This window comes from Bombyx mandarina, chromosome 07 (assembly GCF_030267445.1).
Source record: "Bombyx mandarina strain Sakado chromosome 07, ASM3026744v2".
Lineage (NCBI taxonomy): Eukaryota > Metazoa > Arthropoda > Insecta > Lepidoptera > Bombycidae > Bombyx > Bombyx mandarina.
Window position 1 is genome coordinate 13,443,558 of NC_143214.1, and position 26,018 is coordinate 13,469,575.

The window sequence follows — 26,018 nt, forward strand, 5'->3', positions numbered from 1 at the left end:
TGTTCAAAACACTTGTGATAGGATGTTCAATAGATCCACGCGAGATTATACTAGCGTTTTTTTTTGGGTTTGACGAGGACGGTGACCGTGCTTGAGGTACCTAAAAGCGCCGTTAATGGATCGGGAGGATCCGAAATGACGTGTTTTGGGCGACGTCGACTATTTACTGTTCGGTCTACAGAATCGGGTATGTAATTCCCAGCGGCCACGACAAGAGGATGGAGAGGAGAGGTCGTGCCGCCTTCTCAAAGAGGCGCAATGATGCCGACTGTAGATATTTACCGACTGAGTCAAGCTCCAGGTCATTATGGAGATCCACGTTCCTTAGGAACAATGGTGCTCCAAGAGTTGGGGCGATTGGGGGCATTAGGAGCTCCTTACCTCTAAAAAACTGGTTGAGGAAGCATATGGTGGATTAAATTATTTCTGGGTCTGCACCCGGCTCGACTGTAATACTTTAAATATTAACATTTTACTAGCATGTATTTCAGCAAAATTCTTTAACCCTTTTCAACTATCTTAGTGAAAATATGGACATACGACTTATTTAATTTACTGCAAAAACTTTACAGTATGATATAACTAGTCAGGTCATAAGTATTGTCACACAGTAAAAACTTTTCTTTTAGAATGCTGGCCATAAAAAAGTTTATTGAATTCGAATTTCGAATTGTTCATGAAAAATAAAAATGTATACTTTTAGAATTTTACTCATTTTTAAATATGGAGTGGACGCTTAAAGAAGACCGTGTTGCAGTTATTGCGTTGCGTCGTTGCGGTTACGCGCCAATTCAAATTTGTAACATACTGAAAAATTTGAATATAACCAAAAGATTCGTTTATCGTACCATCAAACGATACAATGAAGACTCTAGTGTAGATGACAGGTCAAGAAGTGGTCGCCCTTCGGTCTTTTAGGACTCCAGCAGTGATAAAAGCTGTGAAGGCGCGAATTCAAAGAAATCCCAAACGTAAGCAGAAACTGTTGGCCCTTCAGATGGGGTTAAGCAGAACCACGGTGAAAAGGGTGTTAAATGAAGACTTAGGGCTTCGGGCATATCGAAGAAAAACAGGACATCGTTTGAATGCTCGTCTAATGGACCTGAGACTGAAGAGATGCCGCGCTTTGTTGAAGCGGTACGCGGGAATAAAATATCGGGAAATTCTTTTTTCGGATGAAAAAATTTTTACCGTAGAAGAGAGCTACAACAAACAAAATGATAAGGTGTACGCATACAGTAGTGAAGAAGCGAGCAACAGTATTCCGCGTGTCCAACGAGGTCATTTTCCATCCTCGCTCATGGTATGGTTGGGAGTTTCTTATTGGGGCTTAACAGAGGTACATTTTTGTGAGAAAGGTGTAAAAACGAATGCAGTTGTGTATCAAAATACAGTCCTGACGAACCTTGTGGAACCTGTTTCTCATACCATGTTCAATAACAGGCACTGGGTATTCCAACAAGATTCGGCGCCAGCTCATAGAGCGAAGAGCACACAAGACTGGTTGGCGGCGCGTAAAATTGACTTCATCCGGCACGAAGACTGGCCCTCCTCCAGTCCAGATTTGAATCCGTTAGATTACAAGATTGGCAACTCTTGGAGGAAAAGGCGTGCTCAAAGCCTCATCCCAATTTGGAGTCACTCAAGACATCCTTGATTAAGGCAGCCGCTGATATTGACATGGACCTCGTTCGTGCTGCGATAGACGACTGGCCGCGCAGATTGAAGGCCTGTATTCAAAATCACGGAGGTCATTTTGAATAAACTTTAGTGTCATAAGAATCTATGTTTTGTTAAGTTCCTTTTGGTATGAATTTGGTATGAATGGTTACATAATGAATAAACTTGTTTCAATTATTTTACATTAAACATGTGACAGAATTTATGACCTGACTAGGTACTAATGTCAAGAATCATAAAATTCAACTCAAAACTAAGCCACTAATATATTTTAGTAATACATAAGTTCGCATTCGGAAACTTTCAGAAAAAACCAGAGTGTAAAATACTTAAGCTCAACACAATCCTTAAGAACAATAATAATAATAAATCTGTAATATAGTACTTTGAGGTACAATAAAGCATACGCTATTATAAATAATAATATTGTACTCTGTACCAGTACAAACTTCGACTCTACAATACCCGAGGCGATCTATTGTTGTGTAGAGCAAGACCTCTCGGAGCACAATATATTCTGATTCCGTTTGTTAGCAAAGTACACACACACATACAAGTTCAACAAAGCGAGTTACATAGCCTTATAATAATAACAGATAAAAGAATAATCCTATCAATTCTACATAAATATTACATTCCCGTAATTGTGCCTGAATAATTGTTATTAATATTCATTGAAATACTGTTCATAGTAGATGGTATTGATATGACGTCATCGTATCGTGAGTAAACATTCGTAAAAGTTAAGCCTGTTGTAACCGTTTCTTCAATAAGTTCAACAGTGACGAACAACTTTATCGAGAATTCAAAACATCGATGTTAGCAACCATTATTATTATTATTACGAATATCGGCTTAATCGCCCCAACACCAAATCCTTTGATAGCTAAAGTGGATGTATTACCGGAACTAAGCCGGAAAACGGTAATATTTTCGCTTCTGACAAAGAAATGAGTATTTCTACGTAATGGCCCATAAATATGGAATGAGGAATAGTTTGGATTGCCTCAATGTTTCTTTTTAGCTGTGTCAGACATGCCACTCAAATATGTGGCTGCCGGCTCAACTTTCTGAACCTTATATCAGTATTTAAACTTTCAATTAGATTTAGATGAGCAGATCAGTTTACGCCCCGGCCAGTGTCGGGAGGTCACTCAACTCCAAAGACATCCCGATCCTCCATATTAATCAATATAGGTAATATGTATTTTTTTATTGCTTAGATGGGTGGGCGAGCTCACAGCCCACCTAGTGTTAAGTGGTTACTGGAGCCCATAGACGTCTACAACGTAAATGCGCCACCCGCCTTGTGATATAAGTTCTAAGGTCTCAGTACAGTTACAACGGCTGCCCAGCCCTTCAAACCGAAACGCATTACTGCTTCACGGCACAAACAGGCAAGGTGGTGGTACCTACCGGTGCGAACTCACAAGAGGTCCTACTGTCAGTAAAACATCGAGGTCGATAATACATAATAACAGCTCTCCCACCCTTCGAACCAACCGACCGAAAGAAAGACTTCCGTGCCACAGAAATATCATAATGATCGGTAGCTACTCGTTCAACATCAGAAGATGCTCTCTAACTGTATTATATCTCAGCTATCTTACGCTTCAAACCAACACGGAGACCTGAAATATTTAGAAAAAATCTGACATTTCTCAGTGAAGGTCACTTAATTACTCAGTAGGTCTCGATTGCGATCTGTCGCAGTCCGGACTAATCTCCACCGCCGACAAATAGCTGTGACATGGATCATTTACTATCGTAGAGTCGACGGGGCAGAATTCGTACTGTGACTTGGTTAATGGTAGAATGGGTTGTTTTTGGGAGACAGACTACTGATTATGACGTTTTTTGAAATATTTCCATTTTTTATGAAATCTGTATCTATGGATATTTACACTATCTGGAGTCTAAAAAATCTACTTGATAATTGAAAAAATTCGGGAAAATCCCGGTAAATACAAAGCTCGTTAGAGCCATTCAAGTCATTGTGTCTTTAAAAGATAAGATGCCTTGTAATTGTAGCAAGCGATTTTTGTGGATTAGAATAAAGCCGTCTCTTCCATCTACGCATTGAAGGATAGCAGGCGGAGCATGTCTGATTCAAACCGATTAAAAGCGCCTGTCGCTCAAGAATCTGCGTCCGAACCTCACACTCAACCCACTCGTAGCAAGCTAGGGATAGAATGATGTGATTTACACAGACTGTGTGTTTCTACGCAATCTCCAATCTGCAACTTCCAATCTCGACCACCGGGCCATCCGGGGCCTGGTTAGACAACAGCACCATCTCATCTTGTGCACAGCAGCTTACTTGGTTATCTTCTTGGGTACCCCTCGGCGGTCACCAAAGAATCGGTCAACCACATGAATATCGCCTTCCTCGATGACACTACGTCGCGGACGCACCATAAACTAGACATAGAAGAGCTCCTCAAAGAAGATATTGCAGTAATCTCAAATTACTTGTGCAAAGCGATGAGATTTGGGCAATATTCCAGGAAAACTCACAAAATTGTTTATAGTTATCTCTAATATGTATATGCCGCCATTCTGTGCATTTCTATCGCAAAGTCACTACTGGTTTGTTCCGGCTTGGAGGGTGGAACCAAAATACAATTTGGATCTAATATTTCAACATGGTGGCGGACTTCACATTGTGATGTCATGTCACGAGCCCACGTGGGTCGGTATGATCTTCCTATTTCTGTCATCACGCAACTATGCATTTTCGTAAGACGAAGGACTTCAATCTACTGTCTTAACTCGTGACTCGTGAATTAATAGAGCAATAAATTTGTTATCTGCACCATACCTCATCGTCGGAACATAGATTTGAGTATCACATCTGCGGTTGCTGCTCTATGACCAAGCAAGACCCGGGGTCAATCTATTCGGTGGCTAATTAACTGGAGCCGTCTCAATAATTAGTTGGCCTCCTCCGACACATTCATTGTCAGTGATTTTAAAAATAAAAAATACTTTTCTGTTGAAGAATTCCGAACGAACAGTTACAAAAAAATAATTTAATTTTAAAATTCTCAATAGTTCAACCATACGCGTGTTGATTATCTTCAACCGCGTAATGTTTAAAACAGCTTTGGAATCAAGTTTTTTTCTTTTTTTTTTTTATTTAAGCTCCCGAATGTTCTGCTATACGTACGTATTCCACTATTTTAAAACTACAAGCAAGTTCTGGCGAATTTCCTTTTTTTATTTAACTTAAAATAAAAATTTCAAACTGACACCATCTCAACAATTTGTATTCTTAAAATTTCAATAGCCCTTTCTTCCGGTTTCGGAATCTGATTACTTAAAATTCCCCTCGATGTACCTTTAAGAGTGGTTATAGAAAATTTGCAAATTTCAAATCAATAGTTAGTAATGCTATATTATACCTAAACTGGAAAAAACACTTTGTTTCTCTGTATGCGCTTATCTATAGTAGTGGAACCAGATTTTCAAGGTGTGTGGCGCATTTACGTTGTAGATGTCTATGAGCTCCAGTAACCACTTAACACCAGGTGGGCTGTGAGCTCGTCCACACACCTAAGCAATAAAAAAAAATTGATACACAGTGGTCGGTGATATTGCTGGTCTTATAGCATTGCCGACATCATTAAGGACGATGGGCACTGTCTATCAGACATGTCTTATGTACGTTTTTAATTTTGATGACGATAAATAATAATAATAATAGCAAATAGTTAGACGTGTCCGTATGACAGCGACTGATACGATCGATCGCACGATCTTAAATCAAAATTTGCAAATTTCGTAGAAGGTGATAAAGGTCACAATTGAACCACACTGTGAGGTCGCGTGCCAAGAACAGTACTATCTCGCGCGTTCATCGGCACACTGCGTTGTAACTACTGTCTGATAATTAGGTCATTCATCAAGGATTTATCTTGTATTCATGTAAACTTAGATAACTGTCCAGCATCCCGGTTTTAGGGGCTTGTTGCAGTCAGTGAAAGCTACAAAGTAAAGTGCCTATTAGTAAATGCCGTCACACTAAGAAGGTTGAAAGTTTGAATGAACTTTACCACTCAAGTACTTGGATTAACAAAAATAAGCTCGACGATACCGAAATGCCCCAACCGTCGGGGTGTAAAGTATAGCAGCAGGGTTAATTGCTCACCGTAGCGCAATAAACTGTAGGGGTGGAACTTACGGAGCTTTTAGCTTTTATTTCTCAAAGATAAATGGGTACGGCCTAGTTTAGTATTATGGGTTCATCTAAGGAGCTTCCGGCTATGAGCTTTCAAATTGATTTGACGACTAGGATAGAAAATTCTTTATGTCTTTTTTTCTTTTATTCAGACAGTAAAATTATACTTTTATAAGTTAATTTCACAGTTTCTTAGGCGCTCATCAGTAGCTATTTGTATTACACATTGTTCATTGACATAATATGAACCCAGTTGAACGTAGTTTCCGTTCACAGGCAGGTAGGTCTGAGGTAAGCTAGTCATTGATTTTGGCCTAATGTAACAAAGTGACTACATTAGGGTTTTGTAGACTATTGCGTGGAAATTTTAAATAATGAGGCCAATTTTTTGTAAACAAAATAATTAGGTTTACAATCTGAGTGCTAAAGTTCGGTAGGCTCAGTACTAATATTCACACTCGAACAAATTTTCTCTAATTACTTAATCCTCAAGCCTCAACGTGAAACTCTCAAAGGTTGAATTCAAAAATATGGTGACCTTTACCCTTTAGCGGGCCACCATCAGTGTTCAAATATCCATGCTGCCTGCGGTCAGAAATAGACTTGTCCGCGATGCAAACCTTGTATACTGAAACAACTTGTTACGTCATTGGAATGTCTTAGAGATGCAGCTGTAAATGGATACACCCATAGATATTGCATTGTTCTTGTCGTCTACTTTAAGACAAACTATTGAATTGAAGTAGCGGAATTCATTATTAAATTGAGAGAGGATAGCTGTGAACTGAAATCAATGTCAGGCAAAACGTGGACAGTTTTTATAGAAAACATAAACTTACAAATTCTAAAATATGTAAAAGTAAAATAACCGCATACCGGATACTGAACCGATACCATTTGACATGATGTAATAACTCCCGTTACAAAGCGCAATTTTATAATTCGCAAACGAAAAAACCGATTTTAAAACAATTTGTTGATAATGTCGAAGTATTAATTAGCCGTTAGCAATCGTGAGCACGCTCCAGGTGGGGCCCACTTGATACCGTTTAGTGTTAGCGTTAGGTTAGTTAGCGTGTCACGAGTGATGTCAATAAAGTTCATCAATCACGATCAATAACGCTCAACCTCTAGTGGGCACGCTGGCACAGTCGCGCAGTTAACTAAAATCGTTCGCACTTCATACTACTCGTAAAGTAAGTCATTTCACCCGCGTTACACGGAACGATATACCTGCACACGTACACACGACAATGGATGAAAATACCCTCATGATTACTGACACTACGGTGTATTATTTCTTGGTGTTTTTAATAGATATAAAATTGGGCCGTGTATTCTGATTTTTTCAAATAAACAACGTTTTGAATATATGATAACAGTTTGCCTACAAGTACACCGTCAGCTTGAAACTTCAGGTCCATTAGAAATTGTTGTCTTTGAGTGTAAAGGCTTAATGTCAGGTGGGTCATGAGTCTATTTACAAAACAACTGACAAATCCATTTACACGAGATACACCGCTGGGTTATCTCTTCTTATGGATACTAACATTCTATCTTATCTGATGCCTTCCCCCTGCATCCTCCAGTTCGACCACTCAGGAACGAACGTCACCTACCCCCATCAGTGTCACAAGCTGTTTGTAAATTGCCTCGTTATTGTTCTATAAAAGTAGTTACATTCAATATATTGTTTTGTGCAGAACAAATGTACCAAGTTACGGAAGAGGGGCCCGATGTAGGGAGCGTTTTTCACTTTCGTGCCTTCACAAGCAATATCTAACAGTTGCCGGTGATGACGTACATTTATTATTTATTTTATTTCCCCCTAAGGAAAATGGCCCTCCATTCCTCACGGAAACTTCGAACGAATGTATCCTCAAAAGCTACAAGGGTAGCGTTCATTTTTCTTTGTATTCTTATAAATATAAAAGAAGCTTGATTATTAGGTTTTTGGGGCGATGTTTTATTAAATTATTGAAAGGATGAAGGTGCGGTCTGATGTCGATTTATTTTGAGGATTTGAAGGCTAGTCGTTGACACAATTACAAGCCTTCAAGATCTCTTTTTGACAGGGAGTTCCGTTCCATCATGGCCTTGTTTTATTGGAGCTCTACTTAATACTAATTTATAGGAAAATATTCTACACAAATCAAATAAAATCATAATATTTTGAGAAATCTAAGAGACAAACTTCAAACAGTATTTCTTATTACTACTAGAATTATTATTTTTAATTCTTAGTTTTTCACTTACCTTGTTCTCTAATAATACGTTGTTCTATTAAATGTTTATAATCGTAGAAGTTCTTACCTGCAACAAAAAATAGTATTATCAGTACAAACAAATACTTAAGTTTTGTATTCATCAAAAGCCCACTCACTTAATAGTAGGTAACTATTCATCTGCATCAGTAATGCTATAGAGCAAAATCAAGCCCCTCCACGCCGCTAAACTCTTTTCAAACTCATTTAAAATTAAAATGCAACAGTGAAAAGTCATCATTTGTTTCAAGATACTAATCAGATTCAATATGTCGTCAGCTCATTTATATCCACGAAGAGTGTAAACTAAAGCTTTGTAAAATAAACAAATTCTCTAGAGTTGAATTATTCACGTACAGTAAACAGTCGTGTGAGAAATTAGGTTTTTATGTTGGAATAATTCTGAGATTAGATTAACGAAAATATTTAATGGTTTGTGATTATTATTTATTTGTTAATTAGCTTGCTAACAAAACATATTACTATAATAATACATTATATTACATTTTGAAGTATGTAGCTTAACAGCGTGCTTTATAATATTAATTGAAATCATACTAATTTGTAGTATTTCAAAACTATCGAGCGACGAGACTGTACCGGTGTTCGCATCCCGCAGGCATATACATTTTTTTCTGATAAAATACCTACTAAGCCGAACATTTGTTCACAAATGACTTCCACGATGAAAAAATAGCATCGTATAATAAAAACATAATGATAATGTCTATAAACAAATTTTGATGGTCAGAGGAGACAAAGAACCTGATCTGTTTTGTCATTCCCTATGTTTACAAAGAATAATAGCCCCGGCTCTAGGCGCGTCCCGCCACAATGTAATCCGGTGGATACGCGCCTTGTTTACATAAAATACAACGATCCTAGAGCATTTATTATTAACAAGTTGAAGCCCTCGAGCTCGGATTTCTTAGCTCCCGCAGTCCACTAATCGCAGTTCCGTTAAATTTATTTATTTACTATGAGTATCTGTCCAGGGGCTCTAACAAACTTCATATTCGGAATAAATAACATGAAGTCACATATATTTAATTGATTGCAGTCGGTTGTGAATAAATATTGTTTTATTGCTCATTCACTGGGTCCCGATTTATAAGGAACACAAACTTATACTAGCTCTATATTTTGGATATAATTATAGCTTCAAAATACGAATTAAAAAAAATATATTTTAGTTTGCGGAAATGAACAAACAGATATTAATAAAGCTGGTACGAAGCAACTAGTTCGAAACAAGAGACAGTAAGATTGGATTCTTTTTTGCATTGCTCTGTTTATTTTTGACCGACTTCACTATCCGCTAGCTTCATATTTTTTGTATAATAAAAACTTCAATGCTACAGTTGCAGATATATTTATATTGTTACATTTAAATACTAAACAGTTGTGAATTTACACAGTAATCTTATTGAAATGGGTATTAAGATTGTTTAGAGTTGGTAGAGATCTGCGGGCAAGCGTTTGGTAAACAATATCGTTTGTTTACTAACGCTTCCACAAAAATAAAACACATTTATTTGCTTTGTATTGTACTGGTGACCGGTGTAGTCAGGGACATCTTAAACTAGGATGGGGCCCTCGGGCACACAAGAATTTGAGGTCCTTTTGGAAAGTAAAAAAAGCGAATTATAATAACATTTTTTTACTAAGTTTGATACCATTTATTATAGGTAATCAATTACAGTATGATATGATGATATATCATTAATGATATTAGAATCCTGCTGGTTTTTTGGTTACGATTTCGATAACGGTTTCTTTCGGGATTTCTGTTGAGCAAAATCTTCTATTATAGTCATAGTATATGCCTTGTAAATACCTTCTGATTACTGATTTGTGAAAAAAGTGTAATGTGCCCGACAAAAATGTTTTGAGAATAATCGTGTGAGAGAAATTGTCGGTCTTTCGGGGCCCCCTGAGAATGGGGGCCCTGGGCAGGGGCCAGCCACGGTGTGACTATTGCTAATTTTATGAAACACATAAATTTGTTGAAACTACTCGCGCGACACCTTTCTTACTTTGAACGTACTCATTTTTTACCTATACGTATGTGCTATCAGATACATGCCTACTGTATTGAGAAGTTTCACCAAAACTTATTTTATAGTTGTATCATGAAGCAGTAACTAACATTCATCTATCCTCACATATTTCCGCGTATTATAAGAATACTATTGCAATTCTTCGAGAAATAACACGAAATAATCACAAAAAATGCTTTCATTCCACGCGTTCAACAACAGGTCACACAAAAGCCCGTAAATCTAACACATCAATGCAATAAAAAGTTTAAGCCATAAAACTATGAATAGCTTACACTTTCATGATCGCAAACAGCTGCCGTACGATGCCAAAGCATTGCAAACTTTTTGCTTGTAGTTCAATTTTAAGCTTTTCACTTGCATTGTCAACGTTTGTAGCAATCAAATCTATAAAATTCATAACTGTAAATTAAAGTTAATGATTGCTCGATGTGAAATATTTTGATTATAAAAAACTCACTTGAACGTCTTATGTGATCATAGTCTATTATTTTATTAAAAACATGAATTACGTAACATTTTTAACAGCAAAAAGTATTTATTTATAATTTTTTTTTATTGCTTAGATGGGTGGACGAGCTCACAGCCCACCTGGTGTTAAGTGGTTACTGGAGCCCATAGACATCTACAGCGTAAATACGCCACCCACCTTGAGATATAAGTTCTAAGGTCTCAAGTATAGTTACATTATATTAAAAAAAAGTACATATATTAAAGAAAAGTTTGAGTTCTCATTTTAAATTCTGTAATTTGTAATAATTTGAAATAAGCACCCAAACTTTTGTAATTGAGTTATTATTACCAGAACACACATACGCTCTCTGTAACTAGGACAAACACAAAAAAGCTTTGAAGAGATTTATTGTAAGTAAAGCTTACTATTTCAATTTGCAAAACGTTTAATATTGAACAATATTGACGGCACAAGCGCTGCTCGTAAATGTTGCATATGGACTCGACTCGACAAAGAGTGAGCACTCGTAGATAGATTTGAGAGAGACGCACGGATTTTTTTAACGGTAACGTGATTTTTACTGGTAAGATATTATTTGGTGCTGTTTCTTTCGTAAACTAATTAATTGGTTAAACTGATTCAATGTTTCAACTACAAATGTCCCTCGGCCAGTTCAGCTGACGACTACTGTTAGCTGGCCAATCAAACAGTTTCAGGAGCACTGACCCAGCTTAGCAGTCTATCTGCCATGTATTGATATAGTTAATGACATGAGCGTTACTTGGATTTAAGTCGCTAATTTTTCTATTACAAGACTGACCTCTGACTAGCAGAACAGCATAGTATAGAAGAAACAGCATAGCAACTCTGCAGTTGCTACATTTTTATATAATGTATATAGGATTGGTAAGAACGGAACATATGAAAAGAGTGTGGAATGGAGCATTAAGATGTAAGTGAGAGAAAACGGAAAGAAAGGGAGAAGAGAATGACAGAAAAGGAAGACGGCGAAGACGGTTAAAAAAATGAGCAAGCCATGTGTAATAAAAGTGTTAATTAATTTTTTAATTATTACTAGCTGACCCGACAGACTTCGTAGTGCCTCAATCGATAAATAAAAGAACTAAGCTTTTGTATAAAATAAAACTTAAAACAAACAAAAGAAAACCGTCCGACGCGGGACACATCAAAGAAAAAACAAAATTGTTATTTTTATTTAATTCCCAGCATTTTCATATTTATCTATATCTACCTTTTAAACCCAAAAGACCAAAATTAGTCAAATCGGTCCAGCCGTTCTCGAGTTTCAGAGAGACTAATGAACAGCAATTCATTTTTATATATATATATAGATTATAACAGAAGATTTTTGAAACAGTGTACCTAACTTTTATTTTATGAGCTGCGATTCCTTGTTCTACATGTATTTCGACTTTATAAGGCTGATATTATAACAAGCACAGTTTTTGTTCTTGTTCTTTGACATGGACGGCTATAATCATTTTCTATATAGGCATCGACTTAATATCACGTAGGCTTTAAGCTTCTCTATCTACGAGTATAAGGGCAGAAATTTTTTAAATTATCGGTGTCATTCCATTTATTAAACAATTAAATATTTGTTTCACTTGAAATAAACAGTCAAAAACTTAACTCTAGATTTAATTGAGCTTATAAAAATGCTATGGCAAAAAGCTTTCACGAGAAACCTTTTAAGATAACCAAATCAGCAGGTAATCGAGTGGATTTTCTCTCCAGTTTCCGGTGATTTCCCTCCGGACAACTAGGTGTGCAACGGTACCTAAAGAACTGTAAGCTCACAAAAATATTCACGAAAGCTTAAACAACGTTACAGAGTATTCAGTTTTGTTACCATGTTCAAAAATAACATTAACAGAAAATGAAACGAACTAGATATGGACTTCATTTTATACACAATACTCTTATACACCATATCGTTGCGAAAATAAGAAGAGTAGATAAGTGCCTGATGATCATCAGTAACTTGAGCTGGTTTTTTCAAAAAAATATACATAGGATACCACAGACAAACTCAACGCGGTGGTATCGACTCTTGCGTTATTAACTCTACATTATGCATGAAAATCCATCATTTAGTACATATATCTGTGGTATCTCGCGTGGATTTGCAATTCTATTGATCGCGATTGCAGTTCTATTCTCGTAGAGCGCTACTTTGTAGAGTTCTGGAACGTTACCAGGCATGTTTATCACAAACAGTTTGTATTTCTATTTGATAGCGTTTAAAGTATTTTTAGGCCATTTGTTTATTCATGGCATTAGTTGTTACAGTTCAAATACAAGAATTAACATTGTTCTCAAAATCAGAATATTATTTGTATTCTATACGATGGGATATTTGATAAAAACATTTTCAACGAAATCAGAGCTACAATTGAATCTATGTTCATATCTACGTTAAAACTCTACAATACAGGAAATATAAAATACAAACAGATTCTTCTCTAAATATTTTCGAAACTATAAAACCACCGAAACAAGATGAATGGCCAAACATTTTCGCTTACATCTCGTAAAATTCAAATAAATCACTCTAATAGTAAATATTTCTGCGGCCGGAGTAAATCTACTTTCGCTGAATAAACAAAGCCTGTAATAATTTTTCAGTTTAATCCGATTCAAATAATAATTTGACAGTGAAGTTTTCCAACTGTCGGTGGTCGGGTGTGGATTGAGGCCGCGTCAGCACACTCTCTCCGCGTACCACCCTCTCTGTTTATAACTGCGGCTAAAAAATCTAGTTTGAAGGAAGATAATCGCGGTTAAGATTTTAGATTTGAGATTTAATCGCAAGCTTCATGATCTGTGCTGACCGTTGGTCTCAGTAGTCGCTTAGTGCCAGACGGACCGTAAGCTAGTCTGTCCAACATATATTTCTAGCTTTGTTCTTCAAGTTTTTTTTTTTATTATCACCACTTAAGTAATATTTCGTATTCCTGCACATACAGAAGGTACACTGCTTTGATGATGCCGCTTCGTGCTTAAAAAAAACTGTTCAGGGCACAAACAACTTTACTAAAAAAATTAATTTGATTACCAAAAGCTAGGGTTACTACTTATGGTAAAAAGTATAATATTATGATACTTTAATACTTGTAATAAAAAAAAATACCGATGATAGGGCCATATCCTGTTAGCTGGTAGTTACCACAGCCTTGCCTATTTCTGCCGTGATGCAGTAATGCGTTTCGGTTTAAAGGGTGGGCAGCTGTTGTTCTGTAAAAACTGAGACTTATAACTCAAGACAAGGTGGATGCCGCCTTTAACGTTTTTGATGTCTATGGGCTCCGGTAAGCACTTAACAACAGGTGGGCCGTAAGCTCGTCCATACATCTAAGACAGTAAAAACACTTTCAGTTATGACTGATTTAGAAAATAAAAATATATCATCTACAAATTTCACTTTAAGTAGGTATAGTGCCTATTGACGTTAGACATCCAATGATGAGAATGTTAATTCTTTTTTTATGAATAAAAGTAAACTATAAAACTAAAGTAAACATAAAATACAAGAAAGAAACTAAGCGAATTATTTTTCATACGGTTGAAGAAAGGAATTAAAGTAGAAAAAACGAATGGCACTCGAGAACTGCCGCCATAAAGCTATTGCATAGCATTTTTATCAACTTATACAATTATAATTAGACAATTATAATTTTATACTAAAATAATAATAAAATAAGATCACGCTATATTTATAAACATTAAGAAAAGCATAACATTAACTGTCCCCTTCACACTCATAAGCTAGACCGCGCGAGAGAGAGATGAGCAGAATTTTCATGATGCGCATGCAGTGTGACGTCACGCCGCGAGCTTATTCACAAACACTACACAAGCGCAACGTGCGAATGTGTTGAACGTGAGCTACGTGGTAGGCGGAGTGGGGGATGTTAGGTTTTATTTTCGTTACGGAATTTCTTGATTCGGTCGCCGCGCTCAAAACCCACGCTAAAAGATACGCAATAGCTTAAAAATAAACGTTCAAATACCAATAGCGCGAGAATCCTACTGAGGATGCAAGACCGCGGTGCCTTCAGCTGTCGCATGTACCTACCCTACAAGGGTTATTTAAGCATTTACGTTGGCGCCTTGAAGTTGGAACCGGAGCAAGTCATTGAGACTTCTGTTCTGTATCACGCTGAACTCACGATCCGTGCGCGCGCCTGTACTGCCTGCCTCTCTCGACGACAACGCATTAACTCTGTATTTGAAGTTTTACAACCCGACTGACCCCGGCACCGGGAACTTTAATGTTTCCATACCAAAACACGTTATAAAAATCACATCTTATTTTATTCGCATTATATTTATAAAGGCGAATTATCGAGTTTTACTAACGATTTGCAGCCCACCTGGCGTTAAGGGGAATCCATAAAAATTACCATTCAACTTGGTTTGAATGCTGATCTTTATGGATTGAGGCACTAGTGTCAGTTGTGCAGCAGAATGAGTATAAGTGGTCCTATCTGGACACGAATTTTGAAAACACTAAGTGATCATAATAATGACTAACACGGCACACGGCTTACAGGGAGAAAAAATCGCTTAATGAATTCAAGAGCTCATAAACATAATCCTTACAAAACGCGTCTCGTAGCGTGAAATAGCGACAGAAAAAGCGACGTAATTACGCAAAGTTATGCGCATTTATTTGCATTCGGAGATCGCTCATTTTCATTATTTTTACGCCTTCCGGACGTGTCGCGCGTGAGGACTTGCCGTCGTAAAGCCTTTACAATCTCAGAGATTACAAATTAAAAAAAACCTTTTTTTTACGTATTCGTATTTTTTTTGTTACGGTATTCTTACACCAAAACTATATTCTTTGTCTTCTCGAGTGCTTAAGCGGCATGAATTAAAATATATTATATAATAAAATTTCAAAAACTAATATGTTTCAATCTATATAGATTAGTGAAAGCGGCTGACCGTGTCTTTGAAGCCTTCTATATCTTATTTCATGGCGGTACTGTTTTTGACTTCTAATTAACACAGCCTTAACAGTAAAATTTCTGGTATGATACGATAGCCCTACGATAGATAATAGAAGATTGTATATGGTACGTGTCGTGACGTGTCTCGTGTTCGTTTATGACCCAACATTTTGAGATGAGAATATGTAGTTGTTCACTAAAACTTACAATCCCAAATACTTGATAATTTCTGTGCTTATTTCAATTTACAGAGCTAATATCTCCCTCCTAGTGAAGTTTTATTTGGTATTCGCGAACCAAAGACATTATCAAAACAATTTTAACGGAATAATCTCGTGTTTTTCTTATTTTAGTTCCGACGTTTGAAATAGTTACTTGACAGGATTCGTGTCGCGGGCTACCAATAGATGTTATTCGACGACTTTTGAATATTGGTACTGACTACCATCATTTCTCTATAAAAAATTCATGTTGATTTATAATATTTTACATGTTTTAATTTAATTTGGTTTAGCATTTTAATCTTAAATCTTAAGTCAAGCTTAATTAGGCGATTTACGATCGAAGGAGATTGAGAGAGTTCGTAAAGTGAACAAAACGGACCACGAACTAGCGTCAGCTTATTTATTTATTTCATTCAATACAAAGTCAGGCTTACAGTTTGCATCAAAACGCCTGACTCTTTAATACAAAAAACATGATTAAAATTATTAAGTACTATTATTATGCTAAAAATAACATTTTTTAGAATAAAGTATTCCGCAACTATCGGCAAGTACGTCAGCATCCTGGATTTCGGACAGAAATTTGTTTAACAGCGCAATTGCCCTGGCCGTTGGACAGTTCCTAGCTCTACGGATCGTCTTATGATTTAAAAACCCACGCCATAAGGTTCTGTGATCAATTGCTATCAAACTACCACAGTATCGTACCACAGGCCGGTCTGGTCTAGCCATTAACCGCTCGACTGATAAACATCTTAACGGCCAAACTTGGTGTTGGTGTAGAGTCACGCGGCCGGCAGCGCTGCGTAATAAATCAATGTAATGTGCTTTATGTTAAAGAATATTCTAGAAACGAGCGAACTTAACACGAGGAAGAGTCATTTCACTCCTTTTTTGCTCTTGTTCTTTGATCTAATAAATACTGTATTAAACTCGAAAAGTTTTTAATTAAAGACTATACTACGAAGCCTGTACAAGTCATCGGACTCTATATTATTTTCCGTGTAACGTATTTCTGTTTTACAGGAAGGGCAGATGACCTTTAGGTCCACCTGGTGATTGCCATCACTCATTAATATGGCAAAAGCAATGGTACTTTCACAAATTGTAGAAACACAAACTGGACGAGTTAACAAGAAGAAACTAATATTTTACAAAAATGTATTTTTAAATAATTTGAAAAAATATTTTGAACTTGGAATTATTTTGAAAAATTATCACAGCGCTTGGTTATGCCTTCCAACACAGAGCCACAGAGCCCGCCGAGAATAACATATACTGAAAGAAGTTGAAGTCAAGTTTACGAACGATGAGCTCTGAACACGACACACCTGGGCAGCAGGCTAGTCAGCTGGTTAGTTTGACCTCAACTATGCCACGAAAAAGTTAGATTATAATTTAACAGTGTGTTCATAAATGCCCACTTAACTATGTGTAAATACACTATCAGAAATACCGAAAAAGCAGGAAAACTATCCTGGGATATTCCAGGTCCTGACACTTCTGGTATTCTAAAGGGCCATGTCAATAAACTGATCGGGATTTAGTATTAAATTTCATAAAAAGCAATGTTTACCTAACGAACTAAATTATACGAGAAGATTTAGGTGTGAAACAATTTAATAACATCTTTTTACAAAACAAATTGAATAAGCAAGCTTCTCTGAACATCAAACCACCTAATTACAATGAAACCTTATTATCAATAAAATATCCATTCTTCAACCCTATAATTAACCCTTGTACAATACATATTAAAAATATGAAATCCTAGAACAATTTACGGGGTAGCGAGGCACGCATGAATGAGATCGATAGAGGAGGAGGGGGCGCAGGTCGTTGACCTCGGTGCAGCCCAGACTACCCTCGAATTAATAGGTCAATGTTAATCGAAAAACTGCAATTCTTAAACTGCTAAGAAAATCATTCACAAAACTTATTGTGTAACTCTCTGGCCTTTATCACAATTAAACTGACTGTCCTACTTATTCGGAACAATTGCACTGAGTTTTTGATCTTCTGAAATGAATCTGATAAATTTAAAATTAAATTAAAGTATTTGTTTTGGTCTTGCATTTTATTCAAACCAACACAAAAGTAAAAACTTCAATTTCACTGTCTTCAATGAAATTAGCAATGTCAGTGGTGACACAGGCCAGATGTTGTCAATTACACTAGGCTATTTTTAACTATTTGTAATTTTGTTTTCAATAGCCAAAGCTATGTACATTAATACGGGTTTTCTGAGTGCATATATCATTTAGATTGAAATCCAGATTAGATTTAGGTACTACTTGTACGATTTAGCTAATATATAATGTACTGTAATGATTGTAATTCGTTTTGTGCTTCAATAAATTAAAATAATAATAATAAAAACGCCAAGAAAACTATTTGTAAGAAATAAGTCAGAATATTATTAATCAGGTCTTAATCCAATTTCAAAAGTTACCTGGATTAATAACTTAATAATCTGCTTCAATCGGATGTAAATCAGAAGAAGGACGGAATAATACAACTTTGTAACTTCCCACAAAATTCTATTCAAACTATGATCAGACAAAATTGCGGATCTTCCTTAAATTGTATTACTTGTTCTAAAACCGGATGCCTTCACAAGCTGGGAAGGCTGTAAATTAATTTTGACAAGCCGTAAAGATGGGATTTCGTGATGAGACTGATGTTTCAAAAATATGTTATCGCGAACGAGGATAATCTCTGTGAAATTTTTACTTCTTTATATATCTTTATGAACATTATTATACTTTAGCTTTGTGAAGTCAAACTGTAAGAATAATCTTTTACTTTAAGAGTTCTATTGTGGGTAAATGTTGTTTTTATTCAACAATGATCAGAAGAGCCGGTGCCTCGTCTGTTAGTCATTAGTTACCAGAGCCCAGACCACTACAACGTGAACTCAAGAGTTTATACCACCTTCCTAGGAGTTTTTCAAGCCAGAGATGATTAAATAGCAATAAATCTAAGCAATAAAAAAAATAAAAAAAAAGGAAAATTGACCTCATATCTCTACAGTTAATGACTTAGGGAGACGTAAGTATTGGATTGTTTTTTTTCTTTTATTGCTAAGATGAGTGGACGAGCTCACAGCCCATCCGGTGTTAAGTGGTTACCGAAGCCCAGACATCTACAACGTAGATGCGCTACCCACCTTGAGATATAAGTTCTAAGGTCTCAAGTATAGTTACAACGGCTGCTTCACCCTTCAAACCGAAGCGCATTACTGCTTCACGGCAGAATGGGCTCCAGTAACCACTTAACACCAAGTGGGCTGTGAGCTCGTCCGCCCATCTAAGCAATAAAAGAAAAAAAAAACATTACGCAAACAGTCTTATGAGCGAAGAATACAACAGACAGAATAGAATTTTAAAATATTACTGTTTTTTTTAATTTAGTTGCGTGTTTGACAATTAATTTGATAAACATTTCAAATTCAATAATGTAGTCGTCATATTCATTGTCCTTGACGTCATCAATTCGCAATTACTTGTAAGCGTTCGTGTTACACTTCACGGACCGTTAATCAATGAACACCAATCTACAGACCAATCTGAACGAAGGCTTAGTTAGAGAAAAGGTTCTATTGAAATTATCTCAATTATGATATCGAGTGTAATGGTCTCGTGCGGTTCATTATTTTAATTACATCTTGTGTTTCAAAAGCTTAATTGTTTAGATAAACATTTTGTTTTTGTAATCCGTTCGGTTTCAAAGATATTAATTTATTTTCTAAATAATGAGAACATTTTGAAATGAATCCTGCGGTACATATAGCATACGGATATGTACATATATAAACCTATACTAATCACAACGCCGATTTAATATACAAATATACTGAATGTATTTTCTAATACAGTATTCTACATTTTTGTATATATCCTGACTTCATGTTAAGAATTATAATTCTTCTGGCCCAGTACATATAGTTCAAAGTCGCGTTTACGACACATCCTATCTTTTACCACGTGAACAGTTGAAATTACACCAACGAGTTCCCGTGTCAAATTAATTCGTATTTCTGTAATATTTCGTGCGACATTATTGTACACAAAGTAACTTGTTTAATTGTCTACTTGATTTATGTAAAGGGAAACAGCACGCAACTAGCGAAATACTAATGCTATATAGTTTAGGGTTATAATGAATGAGTGGCTCCATTTGTTAATAAATAATTAAATATTACATACTGTTTACATCTTTAAATCTGTTTTTTTTTACTTCTCGAAATCCTTAGACCAGCTTAGAGCTCACCTGATGTTAAGCTGTTATAAAGTCCATAGCTCCTGAACGACATCGATCTTGAGAAATGAGATTAAACTACAATTACGGTGTTTAATCGCTAGGTCCATTTTTAAATCTACAGCATGTACGGGTTGTATCAATAAAAAGAAAAACATGAATAATCTGAAGGTAACCTAACTAGTTAGTCAAAATATTACCTTCACAGTAGTAAGAGTTAAAAGTAATAAGCAGTCGGCTTAAAATAACGTAAAGAAACACTTCTAAGACGTATTGACAGGAGTTTTTAATGAATACCTGACTCTGGTCCTTGTTCCAACGAGTGCAGGTCCTGCTGTGAGCGACGCCGCTGCCGATACTCTGCTCTGTAGTCAGGCCATCGTCCATATTGAGCAGGCATATTCAGGTACTCTTGAGACGAAAACCTGGAAGCTCTAGGGGGCGAAAATCCAACTTGACCGTAGTAGTCGTGCCTAAACACCACATCAGGATGACTGATTCCAGCCGATGTAATCTGACTACCGAAGTGGCTTCGATGACCTAGGTATTCTGGCTTAATCGGCCCATCGGTCAGTTCGTGGCCGTGGATTGAAGTTGAACGTTGTGGTCCATAATCTCGGAGTCTATTGGACACGTCTACCCTGTGCGGGGAGTAATCTAGACCACGTGGACCCATCTCAAAGTGACCGTGCGGCCGGCGGTAGAAATGCGGTGAGAACGGGTTCTTGCTGTCCTGACTCAACCTGCCATAATCAAGTTTAGGTTTTTCTTCTTTGAGTGATTTTTCCTGCGGCAAAACCTTCTCTGTACCGTTCTGAGTTGGCTCCTTCTTAGGAGTCTCCTGTTTCTTACTAGACTCGGACATGTCTTGTGACATCCTTCGATTTATTTCCTGTACTTTCTCGGACACACTTCCCAGTTGCGCTTGCGACATTATCAATTCGTAAAGTTTTATAAACACGTCAAAACACTACGCATATAAGTTTATAAAAAGTTTTATAAATGTTAGTAAACATTAAACAATTATATTGTGCAGTTATTCGATTATATATCTCTACAGATAGGAAACTTTCACAACCTAATTAGAGCACTGAAATGGAAATGCACGGTTATGATTCGGTGAACGTTCGCGACTGTTCGAATGGTCAACTCAGCTAAGCTCTGCTCAGCTAACGTGAGTGATTCGATCTGTGAGCAGACTTCGTTTGGGAAAATAGTTATTTAGGCGTGAATTAAACTAAGTTATTAATGAAAGTTATTTTTTTGCAGCCTTAAGTGAATAATTAAGTCGTTTGGTAGAATAATTGTCGGTAAATATTAGTTAATAAATGCCAGTCATTCGTCAAGTCTTTTGGGTCACTAAATTAATTTAGTTTATTTTGATACACTTTTTTAACCTAAAGTAGTTAGATATTATATATTATATTATAGTAGACTCTGTAATCGTATTCTGTGACATCTATAGACGATCACTGTCTGTCTTCAACAATTAATTTTACTTTTTGTTTCATAATTAGCGTTGTAAAGATATTTATTTTACTACCTGTGTCCTGTTTTACTTACTGCAAAGTTACATTATTTTTCGTCATAATAACTTTTTCTGATTCCGTAACGCCAGTATAATTTCCATACTAATACTGTGAGACTTTTATTTTAGTTACGGAAAGCTTTAAGATACTTTTTCACACGTGACGGTACAATACGAAGATGTGAAATTTAACATTTTCTTGTTTTGTATTTCGTGTTGGTTATTGACTATAATGGCCAGAGAGACTAGCATTATCCTCAACTGAACCACCGAACGTCGACCTACTTATCACTCACTCTACCCTCATGTCAACGTAGTCCTGACGTCAAAACCACAAGTACTTTTTTATCAGGACGCAATCTTACGCTACACTTTATTACCGGTGGTATTTGTGGCTGAGGTCCATGGGCGACGGTAATCACTCATTGTCGGGTGGGCCGTATGCTCGTCTGCCTACAAGGGCAATATAAAAAAAAACCGCAGTCTTCGGTAGCCACTTGGTGCTATGGGTGTCACGTGCTTATATATTATTAATGTATTCAAAAAACCTATGAGTAGGTTGACGTACAAATGTCTAGGAAGATCGTGTTTACGCATTATTGACATGACCTCCATCAGTCACGGGCAACAACAAGAAGTTTTTATCTTGAATCAAAATGAAAATCCACCTTCAACTAAACGGCGAAACTTTAACCGCAGTATTGGCACGTCACCCTCATTATAAGTTGTATCAAAGATATTACCCGACACGTGTACGGCGTCGTGTAATTTCCAACTTCAGACATAAATTTACCGTACCTGCGTGATCTAGTCGTATTATCAGTCACTATGTTACTAGCGATTGTAACTAGTTGTTCTGTAATCGGTACAGATTAATAAGCATCTAGTCCATACTAATATTATAAAGAGGAAAGATTTGCTTGTTTGTTTGTATTGAATAGGCTCTGAAACTACTGAACCGATTTGAAAAATTATTTCACTGTTTGGAAGCTAAACTATTCCCAAGTAACATAGGATATAATTTTTTTTGAAAAAAATTAGGGATCCTTACTAAAACTCCAATAGTGTAACCCAAGGTGTAAAAAAATTACCTAAAATATTCTTTACACCGCATGCCCTGCGAAAACTATTGATGATAGAATAAATAATGTACTACGACTTTGTAGAACACATTATTATTTACAAAAAGTATCGCGACAGCATATGTCTAACTATTGTAATTATGCCGCAATAAGTGTTCTTTTATTTAAAAAAATAAAACAACGTCGTTGAAATAAAAAAATTGTTAAACACCCGAGCGGAGCCGGAGCGGGCCGCTAGTGTAAAGTAAGTGAAGTGACAAAAAAACAGACCGGAATGTTTTACATAAATAATTATTTACATTAAGCTCCGAAGGCCCACTATCGACGGCGAGATGCGAGGCTGCGCTTGTCACTGCTCTGTATTTGTGTGGCAAAAACAGCATACATCTAATTTGAAGAACAATATTATTGTTATTTTGATTCAAGTGAGAGCTTGCAACAAAACAGATAATGAAATTTACGTTTTTTTTATTGCTCCAAATGTTGCATACAGAATCAGATCTGTTGCATCTGTAGGTTTAGACGTATAAATATGACATAGGGCTAAGAACACGATTTTTGTCAATCGATATTCATTATTATTCTAGAAATGTACGATACACCCGCTACCGACAGCTCATTCCTTAACAGAGTAGGTGCTTCAGTGAGCACTGGCGAGCATCCAAGGATCAGTATCGAGTATTAACCGAACTCCTCCAAGGCTTAAATGTTACATCGGAAACATCGAGCTGAGATTTCGTAGCGTTAATTATCAACTGAATTGAAACTCTAACCATTCTAGCTTGTTTGTAAACATAAACTTATTCACAGGGCTTATGGTGACAAATAAAACAAAACACGTGTGGCACTCGGGGCTACTGCGGTAAAGCTATTGCATAGCATTTTTCATCAACTTATGCAATTATAATTAAACAATAATCGGCATGGTCATCGTGTCCTGTGGACATCAGAAATACACAGATCAGTCAAGATGCTTCTTGCCACTGAGTACTCTCCTCAAAACTGCTTGGAAGAAGGACATGTCATTCTGCTCAGAAAATGTCGAATATCTTTTACAGGAATATTCCGACCGAGAACCGAACCTAAGCTCCACAGCGCAACAGTCAGAGTCACCGCGGCGTGCAGGTGTGCGGGGATGTAACACTTTCGCAACGATACGGGCTCAATATCAAGCCGCAGCCGCTCAAAGCAAACACAAGCTCGGCCCAGCCTACTTCACGCTGGCGCCTCTCCAACATCAAACATTATTTAATACGGACGATCGGAAATACATTTAATTCTCGCCGCGAACTCGTTCCCAAGTTGTATAATTATGAATTGTAATATTTACATATTTTAATACAAATAATAAATAATAATTTAAACAAACTAACAAAATACGCTTTTAAAGCGTGTGCTGCTCTTTTCAGGATATTATCAAAATAACCCTTCTACTCATATCTGTTCATAAAATATTTATAACTACTGATACCATTGTAGTGTGCAGCTCGCCTAACCTTATATTTGTAACTGCACACACTAAATTATAACAGAATTACATGAATTGTCGACTTGAACAGTTCTCTTTTATTTCACCTACAACACTCCAATACACCGTGCATGCTTTTTTTACAATAAAATCATTTTTTCTTACACTATTTTTAATTCAAATTTATTAAAATTTATTTTCCATTTTTATTGAATTTTCTATAAAGGCGTATTTTTTTAAACTATTATTTATTTTTACTTTTTTAGTTAAATTTCAATTTTTTAAATGTTTTCTTTTAAAATTTTTTTAATATTCATTTGTCATCGGTCCTTAATAAGTATACCAAATTTCGAGTTAATCCGTCGTTTTGAAGGGGGTCAAAATCATGTTAAAAAATTCCATTACATACTAACATACATACGTCTGAAGCTAATAAAAGCGTATTCATTATACACCGGGTTGGCTCCCACCGGGTGACGGGACTACACTGAGATTCAAATCCTGAAGCAGATACCGATTTTTTCGGAATAACTACTACTACTGTTTATACAACACGCGGAATGTGCTAAAAGATTAGATAATCAAGAAACCAATAAAATTCATATAATTTACGTAATGACTGGCGTTAGAACGTATTGTGTGCTTGCGGGGGTAGTCACCATCGTATAGTTATACCATACATTTGAGATTACGAACTCACTTAACACCGAGTGGCCTGTGATCTAATCAGCTCATCAAGAGTAATAAAAAAGTAATTAAATTACTTATCTGCCAACATAAACTAGTAAAAGGAAGTTGAGTTAACTTTAAGTTAATTTGTAAAGCTTTCCTGTTCGTATGAGTGGGGGCTCACATGTGTTACACGTGCTTAAGACAAAGGAATGAATTATATATGGAGCGAGAGACAAGCGGCCTGCACGCGCACTCCGCCTCACTGTAACACTTCGCTTCGAAGGGGTGCAACCCGACCTTTGCTAACTGAGGAAGTGAGAGAGAGAGAGATTTTAAAACATAATTTATTTAAATAGTTTATTCTGCAATTCGTTACTTCATACGAACGTACTCGAACATAATTTAAAGTACTCACAACAACGTCTAGAAGAACTTAAAGATCAGATACGAAGTTTGTGTAAAATGTTACTTATTTGCAGATTCTGCAGTTTATATTCCTATTTATAGACTTTTTATCTCTTCAAACGGGAATATGTGAAACATACATACATATATTATGTACATATAGTGACATATTCGCGTACTTTGAATTAGCTGAAAACTCAAATATCACATCATATCTTATTTGTTATTCGGATTTTTTTTAAAATCCAAATAAACAAACAATAGGTATTTGGCGAAACAAGCAAAACTCAAAAGTGTTTCACTCGTAACTGTAATTTTTTTCGGTAATTAGGGACCAACAAACTGCCTTAAAGCGATTATATTATTACATTGAATACAACCAGAAGCGTGTATTAACTAAGTACTAAGTTATTATCCTTTTCCCCACAGCAGCAGCCTTCGAATCAAGCGCCCTCAACTGGAACACTTTTCAAATGAACATCCTAACCACGTCCTCGGCACGTTTCCAGAGATCAAGTTTCGCGGGAATTGAACTCTATTACTTGATAAAACCAATGTGGTGAGATGTTCTTACTAAAACGAGATTTGAACAAAATTCTGGTAAGCAGCCGCATCTGCGAGTGATGATAACAACATTCCAGCACGTAGTCATATAAAACGTTATCTAATTAAATGTAATTGTGGACAATTTCCAAAGTAAACCATATTTTTAATACCAGTCGATTTTATTTAAACACACAACGCTGACAGGATACAATGCTG

At 36.4% G+C, this 26,018-nt stretch overlaps 1 protein-coding gene across 7 annotated transcripts in view; it reads right to left on the reverse strand.

The window, feature by feature from the left end:
* Positions 1-26,018, reverse strand: part of LOC114251819 (dystrophin, isoforms A/C/F/G/H) — a 480,975-nt gene that overhangs the window by 316,880 nt on the left and 138,077 nt on the right. The window lies entirely within an intron of this gene.